Here is an 18,247-nt window from a genome sequence, read left to right as displayed (position 1 = left end):
TGTCTGGTTTTGTTTGGATGATTGATTGATTGATTGATTGATTTTATTGGGAGAAAGAATACACACGAGCAGGAGGGAGGGGCAGAGGGTAAGGGAGAGAGAGAATTTCTTTTTTTTTTTTAATTTTTATTTACTTATGATAGTCACACAAGGAGAGGGAGAGAGAGAGAGAGAGAGAGAGGCAGAGACACAGGCAGAGGGAGAAGCAGGCTCCATGCACCGGGAGCCCGACGTGGGATTTGACCCCAGGTGTCCAGGATCGCGCCCTGGGCCAAAGGCAGGCGCCAAACCGCTGGGCCACCCAGGGATCCCAAGAGAGAGAATTTCAATAAGGATCTATGCCCAGTGCGGAGCCCCATGAGGGGTTGGTCTCACAACCCTGAGATCATGACCTGAACCTAAATCAAGAGTCAGATATTTAACTGACTAAACTACCCAGGTGCCCCATATTATCTATTTGAAACGCTGTTTGGAGAAATAATTTGAGACCACATATGCTGTCATGTTCCAAACATGGCATCTTGCTTCAAAATCATTTTGTTTTCTTTCTACTAGCTGCCGGGGCACTAGAAATCTGGGATTGCCTCAATCCACCAGACGATCTGAGATTAGTTGGATCTGGGCTCTAATTCCTGGAAAGACCTTTTTACATAGAGCTCACTTTCACCCCAGGGTGGAGCTCTTTTCACCTAATAAATGAGAAGTTACTCAATTCCTCTTCTTTGGAGGTTCCTGGACTCCAATCTCCATCTCCTGGTCTGTACCAGACTGTCAAAGTACTTAATTGACCTTTGAGTACTTTGGGTCTCCTGACCCGAGTGGCATAATTAGAAGGGAAAGTCAACCCCAAATTCCAGGCTTACTATACTGGGGCTCTATTCTATCCTAACTTCTAGTCTGATAAATTTTAACTCTCTTTTCCCACCCTCCAGCATTTTGAGAATGCATGAGTTTCCCCCCAGATTCTCTAGATATTCTCATGAGAGTTTGGTCCAAATTATTTTATCTACTCTGTTAGAAACAGAAATGCCTTCAATAATATTTTTAGTTACTCTTATATTATTTACATATCATTTGTGATCCCTCACTTTGAATATCTGACATTTGATTCACTGCCAAGGCATTCATGTATAAGAACAAATGAAATTTCTTCCTCCATTTGTAAAACTGTGATCAACAGACAGTGATTATATTTTTATGGAAATAGGTAACATTTCTAACTATCTAGAAAATCTTATTAAAAAAAAAAAAAGAAAATCTATTAATTGGAAATATTCAACAGAGATTACCTAATAAAAAATGGTTTCTAAGTGAATATCCATTCACTTAGATCAGCATTTTCCACTCGTAAGATAAGCGACTTTGGCAAGTTTTTTCTTCATACATATTATGTAATTTATTATAATAAATTCATAATATTATGTAATAATAACACTTCTTTTCATGCGTTGTTAGGGTTTAAGTAATGTATTTACAGTATTTCTCACAAAAATAAGAAAGTCCCTTCTTTTTCTAGAATTATTAGATTGCTTTTTTCTTTTTTGTAACTCTCTAAATGACACATTGTAGGAGAAAATTTTTATTTTGGACATTGCTTCAAGCCAATTCTCTGTCATTATTTTCATATCTTGAAAAGTAAAAATGAATGGTAAACACATTTATTCACTAGCTGGATATTCTCTTTATAAGGCATATCAATATCGATAATGCTCTAAAGTGTTGCCACAATTTCCCAATGTTCTCTCTCTAATCTACCACATACAACTTATGAAAGCCACTTTTATTTGTGGGGTCTCAATTATTGTATTGTGGCATATTTTTTACAGAAGAAAGGAAAGAGTAAAGTTTTTAAATTCATCACTTTTTTAAACAAAAGTGGGTAAACATGGTATGGGTCACAAAAGTGGGCAGGTAATACATCTGTAAATTTCAGAAACTTCAATTTAGGATATGGTGAGAAATCATCAAATTTAAGAATGCATTGCAGAATTCAGATGGTAGTAATTATTAATAGTACCCTCCCAACGTTTAGGAATAATTAGAAGAATCTACTTTATATCTTTATCTTTGAAACAATTCCATAAACCCTGTGGAAATATATTTCTAGTTACAGAAATTCTTGACCTCTCTCATTAATAAGGTTAGTCACTTGAAAAGCAACGTACACAGTAAAAAAAAAAAAAGACAAAAAAACACGTCCTACTCTGCCTTAACACAAAAAATAAATTTACTCGTATTGAGTGCTAACTGTACCCTGGGCAGTAAGAACACTTTTACAGGTACTAAATCATTTGATGCCCAATATAAATTTGTGGTATCTGACTTGTGAACTGTGCAAATTGATTAGAAAATAAATAAATACAGATAATTTCCAGACATAGCCGTTTTTTCAAATCATGATTTTCCTGGCTCTTCTGTAGTTTGATTTTTGTTCAAGTCAATCACATGCCACCTAGTGATGCGATAAAGAATTGCAACTTATTATTTATTAATAGACATAATCCTACAATGGATACTTCTCCTCTAACAACTTTCTTCTTTACTCTTGCTTCTCTTTCTACCCCGCCCCCTACCCTTGTTGAAAGTCAGTTAATTATATGGTAGGAATGTAGGCCTGACCAATGACACATGCTTGCCACAGGCAATTCTAAGTAAGTTGTGCTACTAATTAATAGATAAAAATCTCAGCTTTGATAGTCACAAAGAAAAAAGGAAGTGAGGAGAAAAGAAGTCAGGGGAAAATTTTAAGTAAATATATTGACTGTCAATTACAGCTAGACACAACACAAAGGAAGTAACTTTTAATGTATTTTGATCTTACTGTATATATAAGACATAGCTGTATATCTTGTGTTACTTTACCCATCCCTTCAAGAAATCCTATTTAGACATTCTCAGATTAAAATTTTCTCTCAAAGGAATAAAAAAAAACTCTTGTCTTTACTCAATATAAGCAGTGTTTCATAAGTTAGCTGCCTTATCTACATCTTCCTATTTTTCAAATCAAAAAAGAACATATCTGATTACAGATTGAAAGAATAAAAATGCTCGAATTGCAAAATCCATGTAACAAGGTAATAGACTTGCTATGTATATTTTCCCAAATATTCCATAGTGACCCTACTTGAAAAAATTGGATTCTACACTGAGCCAGTTCACTTACATCATGAAAAATAATAAGGACAAGAATTACTACTTTGTGCTCAATGACTCAAAAAGACTGTAATAGTCACCTGAGGGTATAGAATCTTAAAGTGTTTTCTAAAAGAGCATGGCCTTCAGGGCTTGTTATATATAAATGTACCATTAGAAGCCATGATCTGTGAAAGGTTATTTGGGGAAGTGCTTTTGTCACTCAAAATACCTCTCCAACCTGTGAGTTATACTTTCAGATTTTTTTTTTTTCATTTAGAAATTTAGTTTGGGGCTTTATAGTTAAAGGGAGTTTAATGTAAGTGAGCCCACATATAACAGCTAATAGGTGTACAGAAAGGATGAGTGCCTCCCCACCTGTATCACAGCCTTTCCTCAATTCTCGTTTCATAGCCTTCTTGGAGTCTGAAATGAAGTAGAAAGAAGGACACAGTGAAGCGTGGGAAAGCGCACCAACGGGGATGCCAGAAAAATACTCTGCCTACTTGACAATGTTTCATCAGATGAACTTCATTCCTCTTGCATAGTTTAGAACTGAAGACTATGCCAGAGCCTCTGTTTTTTACTTTTAGGTGTGCCCTAGATGGAGGGAGAGCTAGAGGCAAAAGTCAGCCTCCATCTCCAAGCAGAGTGACAAGAAGAGCTGGGGGTTGCTAACTTCCTGTGACAGCTCTCATGGTGGGCGGATGTGAAGAGAATGGCAACAGCATGGGACTGCATGCCATCTTCCATGTGCCTGTTCCTAGCCCCAGATCCTGGCTTTAAGTTAATATGGCTGAGTCACTTATGGCATAGTCCTCAGAATAACAGTACGAAGCAACCTTTAAAGTAGTATTGTATGTGTAGGAGACCAGGAAGAGAGAATCAGATTTAAGTTTCATAACATCGGAAAAGGAGTATTAACATCACATTTATGATGCCATTCATGTAATTCCACATAAAGCCAGTTTCTGTACAATTTTCTTTTTCACAAATAGCTTTATTTGTCTCTAGGAGAATGAGCAATAGTTTATGCCAGAAAAATAGATATTTTAAATATGTGTATGAGCTCTAAAGGATGCTCAGCCTCCAAAAGATAAAACATTATGTGCATTAATAACCAGTTACACCAATTAATAGGGAAGTAAATTACTTAATTTTTTTAAAGAATAAATGACATGACATTATAAGGAAATGAAATTATTTTACATAAAATTTGAAGTGTTTCCCAAGCCTTTCTATTATCTCTCTTGCACACACATAAACACCATGCACACAAACTTCCTTTTTCATCTTCAATATTCTTCTAAATAAACAGACTTCACAGGCCTGGTCTTGATGCCAAAATGAACCCCTTTCATTTGCTGATTGAGATCTGGCTCAACAGCCAATGTTTCCTGCTGGGTCCTTACAGAGGGTACATTCATATTTTATCCTAATTTATTCATTATCAAACATCAAACCTTTGGAAGATAAAACAAAGACTGAGGGAACAATGCTGGGAGAACTGACTGGTTTGTTTTCATCTTCACCCTCAGATGAAAGAATTATTCAGTAGCACTACCCACTCTATCAATACATCATCCAGGTAATTGGGGGCAGGGGTGGGGGAAATGACAGGCTGGGCCAAATCAACCTACTGCATCCACTGCTGCACACAAGAATCTCCAACATCAAGAGTATCTAATGAGAACCTGAGAATCCATGGGATTATATTAGTTGACTCAATCTTGTAATTAAGTATCAAAAATTGTGAGCATTTACAAGTTACACATCCAATCTCTACTTAATACAAGACAAAAGACCCAAGTTATACTCTCCTTCTGGGAGGAAATCTTCAATGACAGCTCTGGCCAAGTATCAATTTTTTAGTATCGAAGATCCCAGTTTCTGTGGGGTCTTTTGCTGCTTCGAGATGGCATAATAATAGATAAGTCATATATGCTTATTTATAAAAATGGATATTATCTTCCTCCAAGGAATTTGAGAAGATGGATGAAATCATGTAAAAGTTGCTTACAAGTGTATTTACACTGATAGTGTTGCTTGGGCAAATCTGGTAAAGCAACAAAGATAGCAACATCTTCCATTGTAACTGGCCTCAAGTAGAAGTGGTTGCAAATCTGTTGAGGTTTAACATACTATACCATAGTAGCTCAAATATATAGATTCCTACCCTTCTTAAAATTTCAAAACTAAAAACTTATTCTTTGGCTTATATGCTATATCATGTCAAAGATGTCCTAACAACATGGAGTAAACATAATTCAGTGAATATCACCTCTTGGGATTGTCATTAAAAATCAGGAGACAGACAGCAGTCATAATAAGGCAATGGTTTGTGGAATAGGAAAGGAGCTAAATTCACTAGCACCATGGGCAGAAGCCAAAGTGATCTTTGGAACCCTGACTGGTTTAAGATTATCTGTAGTGTTTCACCAGTGTTGACATCATTTTAGATGAATGTTGCTGTTCCAGTGTAATCAGGGCAACCCTTAAAACTCATTGCTGTCCTATTTTTGGCTTACTTGATCATTTGCAGTATGAAAACAATGAATGTTTTATTGAAAAAGCTGCTCAACAATGGATTGACAGTCAACTGACTTGATGGATTTCCCTTCTCTTTATCACCCAAGAGTATCAGGTATTCCTGAATGTTGGAGCAGAACCTTTAAAAATCAACCTAAGGGCCACCTGGATAGGTGGCTCAAGTGTCAGACTTCAGCTCAGGTCATGATCTCAGGGTCCTAGGATCAAACCCTAAATTGGGCTCCATGCTCAGCAGGGAGTCTACTTGTCTCTCTCTCTCTCTCTCTCTCTGTCCCTCTCCTCTACTAGTGCTCTCTCTCAAATGAATAAAATCTTTTAAAATAATAAAAAATAAAAATGAAAATCAACTCAAAAAGATTTCTGACTTATTTCCATCACCCCATACCTTATTAAAGCACTTTTGGTTCCTAAATGTGGATCCAGGGAGAGAAGGCCATCTCCTTTTAGCCTCTTCCTATATAATGATCAGGTCAAAGAAAGTAGAAGGTTACATAGTAACTTAGGAAATTCATGATTCTGCTAGGGCCGTTTCTGGATGCAATGTTCCTTCTTCCCCTAATTACAAACTAAGGCTAGCCTAGTTAGTATGCTCTCCAGTTGACAGCCTGGCCAAAAGAGGATCTGAGGAATTCAAACTTAATTCTGGTTTGGCTATCTAGAGTCCCTTATTGCAGTACATGATTTTGGATCATCAAAATAATGACCACTTGGTTGCATATACTCCTTATCAAGAGACTACATGTGCCAAAGTGTGATACAATGGGTCTCTGTTGGATAAAAATGCCCTTTTCCCTCTTTTACCTCTCCCTTCTTGACACAGGTCAGGACATAGGTAGGGGATATCTGGGTCACAGATGAAGTCAGAGCAGCTAAGATGGGACAGTCTGATTCTATGGTGTCAGAGAGGTGACAACCTTGGCACCGGGGTCTGAGGGGTACCTCAGAACCCAAGAATGATAGAGAAGAGAAGGATGTGTTTAAAAGTTAAGATAAAAAGATCTGTGATAAAATCTTGAGCTTGGCCAATCTTAAAACGCTGCTTAAAAAGTGAGTGGATTCAATGAACACTCTGGAGTATCCTAGATATGCAAGATGATCAAATAAAAAAAAATGGAGACATTTGTTTGGTCCTGGATAATGGCAACAGAGTGGAGCCACTGATAATGCGTCATATTTATACATAGGAAACATAATTTGCTAAGTTCTGTATGGAGTCAATTTAAAAATAAAGAGAAATAAATTAGAATTTTTTTAAACATAGGCACAAATATTTGTTGTTTTGATTGTTTCAGCCTTCTAGAATTAATTCATCTTGAACAGATGTTGATTTTAACAAAACTTCAATTTAATAGTTATTTAGAGTTGATTAAAGTTGATTTTTTTTAAAGGTGCACAAAGGAAGGTGATGATCCCTTCGCCTTAAGAAAGAATTCTAGACAATTGAAGAAGAATTCATGACAGTTCACTATGCAAAAAGATGTGAATCTTTTTTAACTTCAATGTAGTATAAATAAATGTACACCAATATACATATATACACACATATACACATGCATATACACACATGTGTTTCTGTACTGCACACATATATGCATATATATACACAGATACCTATATACTTTAAATGATCATTAACTGAAATGTAGATATAGCTTTCTTTCAAATATCTTAAATATACATCACTAATTAGAGTTTTTTAAACTTTATTTTCATGTTTAAGATTAATGAAAATTTTAATGATATATATTTTAAATATGTCATATTGGAAAAAATACAGTGCTATAATTATTCTCAAAGAGAACCAACAAAGTGCTAAAAATAATAGATTTTAAATAATTTTTGTGTTTATTTTTTTAAAAAAGATTTATTTTAGAAAGAGGGAGGGGAGAGAGAGAGAGCGAGCATGAGGATGGGAGTAGAAGTAGGGGCAGAGGGAAAGGGAGACAAAATCCTCCAAGAGACTTCCCACTGAACACAGAGCCCCAGTGAGGGGCTCAATCGCAGGACCCTGAGATCATTGCCTAAGCTGAAATCAAGAGTTGGGTGCTTAACTGACTTAGTCACATAGGTGCCCCAAATTATTTCTGTGTTTAAATAGTGGTTGAAAACAACTGTATAAGAGTGTACCAAGATCTTTTTTTTTTTTTTTTTTTTTATCTTTGCCTCATTTCATGGATTGGCTTATAACTAATTTTTACCCAAAAACATTTTGATAATTTGGCCTTGTCTCAAAGACACCCGTTCTTTGACTTTTCCCTCTTCTGCCTTCTTTTTCTTCTTACTCTCTCTGCCTTATGTTGAGAGTAGCAAAGCTCTTCCAAAGTCACTGAGAAATAATTTTCCTTATAAAATCACAAAATATTTCCTGAGATGCTAATTCCATAGTTACTAAATATCAAAATACCAATCACCAAAAGAAGGACAAGATTCAATTATTTTCCAAGATCTGGAGGGGAAATACCAGAATTTTATAGGATTTTACTTTTTTCCCCCTTGGGACCACAGGATGACTCTTAATCTGTTGCTTCTGAATTAAAAAATTTTCCTAGGGGTGCCTGTGTGGCTCAGTGGGTTAAGCATTTGACTCTTGATTTCAGCTCAGGTCATGATCTCAGGGTTGTGAGTCTGAGCTTCACACATCAGGCTTCACACTCAGCAGGAGTTTGTTTGAAGATTCCCTCTCTCTCTCTCTCTCCCTCTGCCCCTACCCCCAATTCTCTCTCAAGTAAATAAGTTTTAAATATATATATATATTTCTAGACCTAATTTCCAAGCTATTTTTCTCTTTTTAGAAGTTAAACGGGCATAGAACTTCTGTTTTAGGGGCTATAAAGTTATAAATATAGGCATATAAACTAGGAGTAAATGATATATGTGTAAAACTAAGAAAACTGGAAAACCAAATTTACTAAAAGCATGGTTGGGAGCACCTTAAAAAAAAAAAAAAAAAAAGCAAACAAACAAACCTATTCTCCATGCCAGAGATTTACAGCTTTAAAACCATTTTATTCCCTTAAAAATACATTTAATACGAATAAATTTTGTGATAGAATAGTTTCCCAAACAGTTCTAAGTAAAGATCTGCATATTTGTGAATACATCGGGTCTTATTTTGTAGCGTTTATAAAAACTCATGCCACAAATTGCCCGATGAAAGTCCAGTGCTCTTAACATAGGACTTCTATTTTACCACCACCATTCCTTTGGGAAGATATGTTTTAATTCTGGCAAAAAAAAAGTCCAAAACACTTAAATATTGATTTTACAAAGAACAAGCTGGGTCCTATATCTGATGAACAACTTCAATGGAGTTTTAAGTTACTACTCAGGTTTCCGCTGCCCATTCAGATCACGTTTCCATTACTTTCTGTTACTGTTGAAATTGATGAACGATTCTATGCAAAGGAAGTCTTTTGGGGGCATTCTGGAGGTTTCCAAGTCTCTCTTTTCTTTTTTCATTTAGGGCAGTTTCTTCCAAAAGCTAAAGAAGCAAAGGCATTTATTTAGAAGAAAGGCTAAATTCCTGATGCTTAAAACTTTCATTTGAGGATTGCGAGTTTAGTTCCCTTTCTAAAAAGAATGCAGATAGAGAATCTGAGCTTCTCAGTTGAGTTCAAGGAAACTTCCACACAGCAAAGTAGAGTGGACTAATAAAAGCATAACATACCTGCCATAACGCCTATTAGAAAAAAAACTCCAAGATCCAGAAGTTCAGAGTATCTACTCTACATGTAGATACTTTCTAAAAAAAAAAAAAATTCAAGTTTACTTGAGATATCTTAGTTTGCCTGAACAGCATGTGATCATCTATATTTTTCTGTGTATGTGGACACCATTTATGTACCATGACTTTATGAAAGTATTTGATTAAACATATACCTTTCTTTGTCTTAAGCACATTCTTTATAAAGTAACAAAAATAGAATTAATTCTGAGAGTTCTGTTTTGAATTTTTTTGAATTTCAAAAATAATATTGGTTCACAAAAATAATTCCAACACTTTGAAAAGTTTTACAGCTAAAACAATTCCCTTTTGCTTTTCTCCAATTCATAACATAATTCTCTAGTGTGAACTTCTATGAAGAGTTATTGGATATACTTTCAGACACTTGAAGTTATGTACCAATAAATAGCTTTACCCTGCATCAGAATGGCTTCTGCAAGGTTTCTGCATCACTTCACTTGTTTTTTCTGTCTGCTGAACTTTATCTACTTGAAACATTTTCACCTTACATTACCTAGAATTAGTTTTTTTTTTTTTAAGATTTTATTTATTCATGAGAGACACAGAGAGAGAGAGAGAGGCAGAGACACAGGCTGAGGGAGGTGCAAGCTCCATGCAGGGAGCCTGACGTGGGATTCGATCCCGGGTCTCCAGGATTATGCCCGGGCTGAAGGGTGCGCTAAACCGCTGAGCCACCAGGGCTGCCCAGTTATTTTGTTTTCTTCTGAAATATCCACCCTACTTCGTTTCCGGGTTCATCTACTAAAGTCCTACTTATCTTTCCATTCTCGGATGGAGTGCCACTTTCTCAGGGACATTTCTACAACCGTCTGAGACCAGGGCTGTGAGTCCCAAAAGGGGGATTCCTTCCTGCATAGCATCTATCAAAGTGATCATTTTAAACTTATTAATGAACTATTTTGATTGAGGATCCTTCAAGACTGCAGTGTAATCTTTATGGGGACAGAGAATATACATGATTTGAACTCAGTTATATCCTTAATGAGTTGTGGACTCTCTGGGAAAAAACAAGAACTTAAGAACTAATCATTAAATAAATCAATGAATTAATGAGCAAATGAATAAAAATTCTAACAGAAATCAGAGGACATGTTTTATAATCGTCAGAATGTCATATATTTCTCTTCGTTACACATTTTAGATATATCTTTAAACTCTTTTGCATCGTATTTCAGACCTGTTATCTTCCATGATGAGCTTTGATTTGAGTGGTAGGTATTACTGGTTCATGATTATGAGGATGGATGTGGAATTAAATTAATTATAACAAGTACAAACTTAAAAGCACTCCATCTAATCAAATTTATTACAATTTATGTTGCAATATTGAATAATGATTGTAAATGAAACACAATCTATGAAAATACTTGGGCTAATGATGACAATCAACAAAAAAGAAATCTCAAGTCTCTATTCAAAGAAACTATTAAAAAACAGATGAACATATGGGAGTGGAATAATGAGGGGGGGGGGAAACAAACCATAAGAGACTCTTAATGATTAAGAACAAACTGAGGGTTGATGGAGGGAGGTGGGCGGAGGATGGGATAGATGGGTGATGGGTATTAAGGAGGGTAATTGTTATGATGAGCACTAGGTGTTATACATAAGTGATGAACCAGTGAATTCTACTCCTGAAATTAATGTTGTACTGTATATTAACTAATCAGAATTTTTTTTTCTTCTAAAGATTTTATTTATTTATTCATGAGAGACACAGAGGAGGCAGAGACACAGGCAGAGGAAGAAGCAGGCTCCATGCAGGGAGCCAGATGTGGGACTCAATCTCTGAACTCCAAGATCAGACCCTGAGCTTAAAGCAGAGCTTAACTGCTGAGCCATCCAGGCATCCCAACTAATCAGGATTTAAGTGAAATCTGAAAAAAAGCACCCAACTTTATCAAACAAAGTAAAAAGAAAAAAAAACAAACTACTAATTGACTCTTTTCTTTGAAATCTGCTAATTAAAGAATAATAATTAAGAATTTACTCTTAGTTGAAATAGCAACTATAGTTTAGGGCACTAACCAGCCTCATTAAAAAAAGGAAAGTAGAGAATTCTGTAAAAGAATCAGGAATAATCCATTTTTGCCAATCTTGATGACAATATAGATTTGACAATACTTTAGTGAACTGGTGTTAAAACTATAAAACTTTAAGACAAACTGTTGATGGGAACCAGAAATTTGTATAACACTAACTCGTAAACTAGAGATTACTTTTGTTTACATGAGAGAACTTTAACTATATAATGGTTCTTATTTAAAAGAAATAAGAAGCCAATTAAATCGATGGTGTTGGGATTTTCCTGGTTTGGGTATTTTGGAGCAGTAGGGAAAGTTTGAATTTAAACAAATGATCATATAGCATCTTAAGACACTATTATTTGAAATGAGATATTATTTGGGATATGGAAGAAAATACTGTTTTTTTTAAAGATACACACCAAAGTTGAACAATAAAAGCAAAATAAAGATATTTTCTAACATACTTAAATTAAGAAGTTTGTTACTAGTATATCATTATATCAAGTAGGGGAAAAAAAAAAAAAACAACCCTGAAGGACCAGTGTGAAATGCATGAGTGAAGAACAGAGATAACAGAGAACTATAAATAAGACTTGCGGATGGGGCATCTAGGTGGCTCAGTCAAATGATCACATGACTCTCGATTTTGGCTCAGGTCATGATCTCAATGTCCAGGCATGGAACCCTGTGTTGGGCTTCCTGCTCAGGAGGCAGTCTGATTGAGGATTCTCTCCTTCTGCTCCTTCCCCTGCTCACATGCTTTCTCTTTCTTTCCTCAAATAAGTAAATAAATCTTAAAAAAAAAAAAGAGGACTTGCCAAACAATGAGAGTATCTATAGTAGTTTAAAAAGAGAAAAATCAGATAAATTTTAAATAAGTTGGGAATATGAATTATAAAAAAGAATTAAGAAGTTATGTGGGACTAGGAGTTTCTATTTAAAGGGTGTTTCACAGAGCAGAAACATTACACTCAGCTGGGAGTTTATTAGGATGTAGACACTCTGGTCCACTCTAGGCCTACAGAATCAAAATCAAAATCAAATCAAAATCTACATTTCAACAAGGTCCTCATGTGTTTCCATATGGACCTTAAACTCAGCAATCATTAATTTCTGGAAGGAGATGAAATACTGTTAACTTTAGACTTCAATTATGTTTGTTTGAAATAATTTGAAATTATTAATGTAACCAAGCCAATTAAAGAACAGAAATATATTTCCTATTTTCTAAACTAGAAGAGGGAAAAAAGTGAAAAGGGAGTAATTAAAAAGACAAGAAATGAGATAAAAAATATGGACTAAGCAAAACAAAAAGAACCAGAAAATGTGATATAAATTCAAACAGAGTACAAGCATTAAACCTTTAAAAATTCTCTTGAAAGCCAATCACTGTTTCTCACTTCTCCTAGTCTGGGACAACATAGATGGTTCAATCCCAAATAAAAGGAGTTAGAGGGTTTTTCCCAAAATTATATCCATTCCCTTCCTTCCTTTATTCCCACCTGTTGATTTGAGAAAGACAGAAAACCAAAAGTAAAAGCTGTGGCTGATGTATGAACTCCGTCAACTTCTGATGATGACTATGGACTGCCATTGAACCCCTTCTTTAGTTGCTATGTATGGCTTAGTTTCCTGATATATACTCATATTTTGGATAATGCTTTTAGTTTTTGGAGGTGGTAGAGATTGGGGAGTTTCATTGTCCTTGAGAATTCCAAGAGTACTTGTGGATAATCCTTACATATGATTGCATTAGTTATCTATTATTATGTAACAATTTATCTTAAGATCTAGAAGCAAAGACAGCAAGCAGTAATCTCACACTATCTGAAGGTCAGGGATCATGGCATAGGTTAGTTGAGTGATTTTGGCTCAGGGTCTGTCATCAGATTGCTGTCAAGATGTCAGCCAGGCCTGTAATCATGTAGATTTGTAGAGCACTAAAGGATCCGCTTCCAAAATTATCCCCTGATCGTTGCCAGGTGTCAGTTCCTCATGGGCTACTGGACCAAGGTTCTTAGTTCCTTGTCATATGGGTTTGTCCATAGCAATAATAACAATATGGCAGGTTGACCAGAGAAAGAGAGGCACTATATTTTTTAACCTGAACATGGAAGTGACATCATTTCTGGCCTATCCTATTTGCTAGAAGCAAGACACTAAATCTAGTACATAGTCACAGGAATTGGAATTGGAAGAGAGTATATGTTGATGTAGTTTTAAAGCCACCACAATGTATATGAAGGACTATCATAGAGGGTGATGACTAGATATTGTACCTTTTTAGTAAGAATAAAAAGAGCTATTATAGTAAGAATTACATGCATGAAAATGGCAGATGCCATTTTTGTTCAATACATTTCTTCAATAATTTTATATTATTATTACAAAAGAGATTCACATTCATTATGTTGGAAGGTACAAGAAAATATGAATAAAACATGACGAAAGCTCCTATTTTGACAACTGCAAATAACTCTGTATTTCGACCATTATGGTACCTTTTCTTCCAAATGCTTTTAAATACATGTATTTTTATATGCATATATGTTGGCAAACCTCTCTTGCTCACTCCATACCACTATTTATTCCCAATGGTTTACAATTTTGCATACTTTCCCATGCAAATCTTTTTACTCCCTGAAAGAGAGTGATAGCTTCCACTTAGACAAAAATCTGAAAGGCAAAGAGTTTTGGTTTTTTGTTTTATTTTTATTTTTTTTATTTTTTTTTTTTTTGAGGTTTGATTAATTTCCAATGGCATTGTTTTCCTTGTTAAACCTGAATAAATAAGAGCTGATTTGTGATTCTGGCTGACTTCTTTTTAAAAAGTGGATTAAAGTGGCAGATTTTCTTTTTTTTCTTTGTTTTTTGTTCCAATTTCTGTTTACTTAAGACAGACCTATCAGAAAAATAAAACCAGAAAAAACAGCCAAAGATAATTCCTAATCACCATTTATCATAATTAAGCTTATGACACTGTTAATCTTCTGGAACACTTGGAATCTGGCAGTTATTGGAAGGCTCTTGGTTGTACTTTGCCCATTGTTCTAACATTTTCCAGCATCAACCTCCAGCAAAGAGTTTTTTTTTTAAGATTCTTTTTTTTCTTTGCATTTGAAGTGAATCCATTTCATTTTTGAAAGAGAATCATTCTACAGCAAGATCTCTGAATGCCTGAGTATGAGTCATAGTGAAAACAAATATTGTCCAACTTCTTCCTATTTCAATTGTGCATCTATTTGCTTACAAGTGTACTAGCAGATGCATACATACAGTGCTACGCTTTTTGTTTGTTTTGTTTTCAGATTATGGGAAAAGAAAAAAATTCTAATTGTCTATTTAAGAAGGGTAATGAATACTAGGAATTATATTGAGCTGCTTATAGCAGAGACTTGGAAATGTAACAATGTAGATTGATTTCAGATTTTTTTTCTCTGTCTCATACAACATGAGCTAAGATGGTGTCTCCATAAAGTTATCAGGGCCCAGGTTCCTAATTTAACGTTTTGGCTTTACCATCCTTAATGTATAGCTTCTATCCTCATATTCATCACATGATCACAAGATGGTTACTGGGCTGCCATAATCATTACTGCATTCCAGATAGAAGATAAAGAAAAAGAGCAAAGCAAAAGATCCCCCGTGAGCCCTAGAGCTCTTAAAGAATTTTCCCCAAAGCTCACTCAATAAATTCCTCTCACTAATAGCCACCCCATAAGCAAGGGAGATTAGAAAATATGATTTCAGAGTTGGGCACATTGCTGCTCCTAATGATATAGAGATTCTGAAAATAATCAAGAAGTAGGGAATATATAGTGAGCAGGTACATAAGGTCACAAGGGGGAAAAATCTGAATTTTTACCATGTAAGTCAAAGGTTAGGAAAACTGAGTACTAATATTCTTTTTTCTTTTGTATCTTTTTGAGGATAGATGACATACAACGTTACATTAGTCTCAGGTGTTCAACTTGGTGATTTGACAAGTTTGTACGTTATTCTATGTTCACAAGTGCTTCTTTAAGTGTTATCATCTTTAATAGATGATTGATGGTCATGACTTCACATAAAACTCTATTTGCTCAAATAATGAAGTTAATTATAAATTACATCAACATTAGAATAGCACATATATTAAACATTTAAGCTATTATACCTAAGGATGAGGTCTCAGCATTGTTTCATTTTAATTTGATAATACTATGTAGGTTCTTAATATCTGAGGAAATCCCAGCTGCTAAAAGTGAGGCTGGCTATGTGATTGCTAACAACAGTTCTCTCCTTTCTAGCTTACCATTCTTCTAGACCTTAATACATATCCACAACTGGATTCTGGAAGAGAATAACCAAGAGAGGTTACGTATTGAAGAGGAAGTAAAATGACAGTACCATTTTACATTTGTGCAAGATTTTAAACTAAAAACAGAGAACATTTTTTATGCATATTATTTCCAAAAAAAGCCCCATAACACTTCTATGAGATGGACAGGTATCCTTATCCCATGCCACTGATAAGGAAAACCATTCATTCTAGAGGGAATAAATAACTTTCATAGCACCTGCAAATATATTCATGGTCTTCCTGGTTCTTGAATACAGATCATCTTCCAACTCCATGGTTCTTACAAGGAGGAATAAAAAACCCCAAATCATTCTCTCTCAGAAGACGACACTCAAGATAAAGTCAGATATCTGAATTCATGGCCATTGGGAAGTAGGACAACAAGATCATGAGGGCTTAGGCTTGTGAATGAAGGGAACACTGAGCCCAGTGTGCTGATAGGTGGGGGAGCTATGGAAGAGACAGTTTAGACCTACTTGAGTCACATGGCTTTTTCAGTCTCTGCAATTATTTGGAACATGTATGTAGACAGTACAGACATGTGGTATCAGTGGAAGAGGTAGTTACAGCTAGGCAGTATCATGACCTGGATCACATTTTGCTTGTATTAAAATGCAAGTCTCCAGGATGAGCTAATATTAGAGTCCCAAATCCTTTGATAGAGAACCTGATTGAAAATTAATTAATGAGTATAAAGACAACTGTTGTCATTCATCTTTCAAAGTGAAAATGGATAAGGAAAAAAAGCAACATTTTTCAGTGGAGCTGAAAGTTTATCTTTTTATAAGGCAATACTTGTTGCCAGACTGCTCTATGAAGACAGTATACGTGACTTATTAGTTATCTCTTCTAATAGACCAAATACAAACTCTTAACATCTGCTCTTGTCTTAAGCTATAGATTCTAGCTATCTGTCACATAGTTTTGATGTTCAGATCACAAACAGGCCTAACATAATTAATCAAGAAAATGACTCATCAGTGGTCATTAATCAGTCACAAACTGCCACTGTTAAAATGCAAGTATATATTCATGCATAAACAGAAGGGTAGACAGCATCGTTCCCTTGTTAGACTAAATCTTATAATGAATCCTTGACAAGGGCTATAAAAAATTTTATACAGTGTCTTATACCATATCTTGTGTGTGGAACTTGGAAAGAATATAGAGAAAAGCATAATAATGATTCAAAGGGCTAAAAAGAGAAGATAAATGTATGATTGAACTATTTATTTAGTTTTAAGAAGCAAAGTTCCAAGAATATCTAATCTCAAATCTTCAAGTACATTACATAGTTGGAGATTTGGACCATATATTCTAACATTTAGGGAACAATATAAACATACTTTAACAAGACATATTTAAAATATAAATGTGCAGAAAACTGTTCACTGTTTGAGCTGTTCATGGGGATAGTCAACAGGAGAATTTGGCAAATTTCTTCCCTTTACTCACCTTAGGAAAAAGGTAAATAGTCAACTAACTAGACTGGGTGGGTGAAATGATTACACTTGCATTTGTACAGCAATGTGGAACACTTGGGTGTAGCGACTAATGATGTAGTTGGGTGCCATATTGTGAATGACTATGTAACCCAAGCTATGTGATTTGAAAATTATTTTGGAAGCAAGGTAAAAAAGCAGAAAATAGTTTTTAACTGGAGAATGACAACAGTTTTACTATAGGACAGGAACTTAAAAAGAAAATCATTTTGTGAGATGTAAGTTTCAATAAGTTTACACTACTTGTTGAATTTGTTTATTCTCTGTGAAGCACTCTTTTGACAGAGTCAAAAACTGGCTATGAAATTGTTGGGAAGAGATGTAAAGCCAAATAGAATTCCTGTTTCATAATTGTCCAAAAAATTCCTTCAAACTTCAAAATAAGGGGATCCCTGGGTGGCGCAGCGGTTTGGCGCCTGCCTTTGGCCCAGGGCGCGATCCTGGAGACCCGGGATCGAATCCCACATCAGGCTCCTGGTGCATGGAGCCTGCTTCTCCCTCTGCCTATGTCTCTGCCTCTCTTTCTCTCTCTCTCTGTGACTATCATAAATAAATAAAAATTAAAAAAAAAATTAAAAAAAAAACTTCAAAATAAGAAGAGGTAAGTTAAATATAATTTGCTATCTTTTATGACCTTAAGTTCTCTATCATTTTTGTTATTATATCCAAGAATAATCAACTGGAATCTATTGGCTTTTAAAATACTGAAATATGTGTCAACTTTTTGTTAAATATGTGCTACTTTTTTATTTATAAGAGATATCTTACTCTTCTGATACCACACCAAATAGCTTAATGAGATTTATTACATAAGTAGTATTACCAAATTTAGACATCCTCAGAAAGTCTGTTCCCTAAATTTAAAAGGTCCCCTCTACTCCTAATCCAATCACAGTTAATTTAGACACAGGCTTAACTTTGCACTTACATTAGACATAGCCTCAGGATC

General features: G+C 35.1%; 1 long non-coding RNA gene across 6 annotated transcripts in view; it reads right to left on the bottom strand.

Annotated features, from left to right (window-relative positions):
- LOC140640876 (uncharacterized) overlaps positions 1-18,247 on the bottom strand; it is a 193,314-nt gene that overhangs the window by 22,442 nt on the left and 152,625 nt on the right. For 3 of the 6 annotated variants that reach the window (XR_012037480.1, XR_012037476.1, XR_012037479.1), the window contains 2 exons: positions 9,350-9,424; positions 8,612-9,163 (listed from right to left, as the gene is read on the bottom strand). The exons of 2 other annotated variants lie outside the window; for them this stretch is intronic. This is a non-coding gene — a long non-coding RNA (uncharacterized lncRNA). Of the gene's footprint in view, positions 1-8,611; positions 9,164-9,349; positions 9,425-18,247 lie in introns of those variants that run through there. One more of the 6 variants, XR_012037477.1, reaches the window with a different exon arrangement.

The sequence above is a fragment of the Canis lupus genome, chromosome 10, assembly GCF_048164855.1.
Source record: "Canis lupus baileyi chromosome 10, mCanLup2.hap1, whole genome shotgun sequence".
Taxonomy (NCBI): domain Eukaryota; kingdom Metazoa; phylum Chordata; class Mammalia; order Carnivora; family Canidae; genus Canis; species Canis lupus.
The sequence above is the reverse complement of the archived record's forward strand: the minus strand, read 5'-3'. Positions and strand labels throughout refer to the sequence as shown.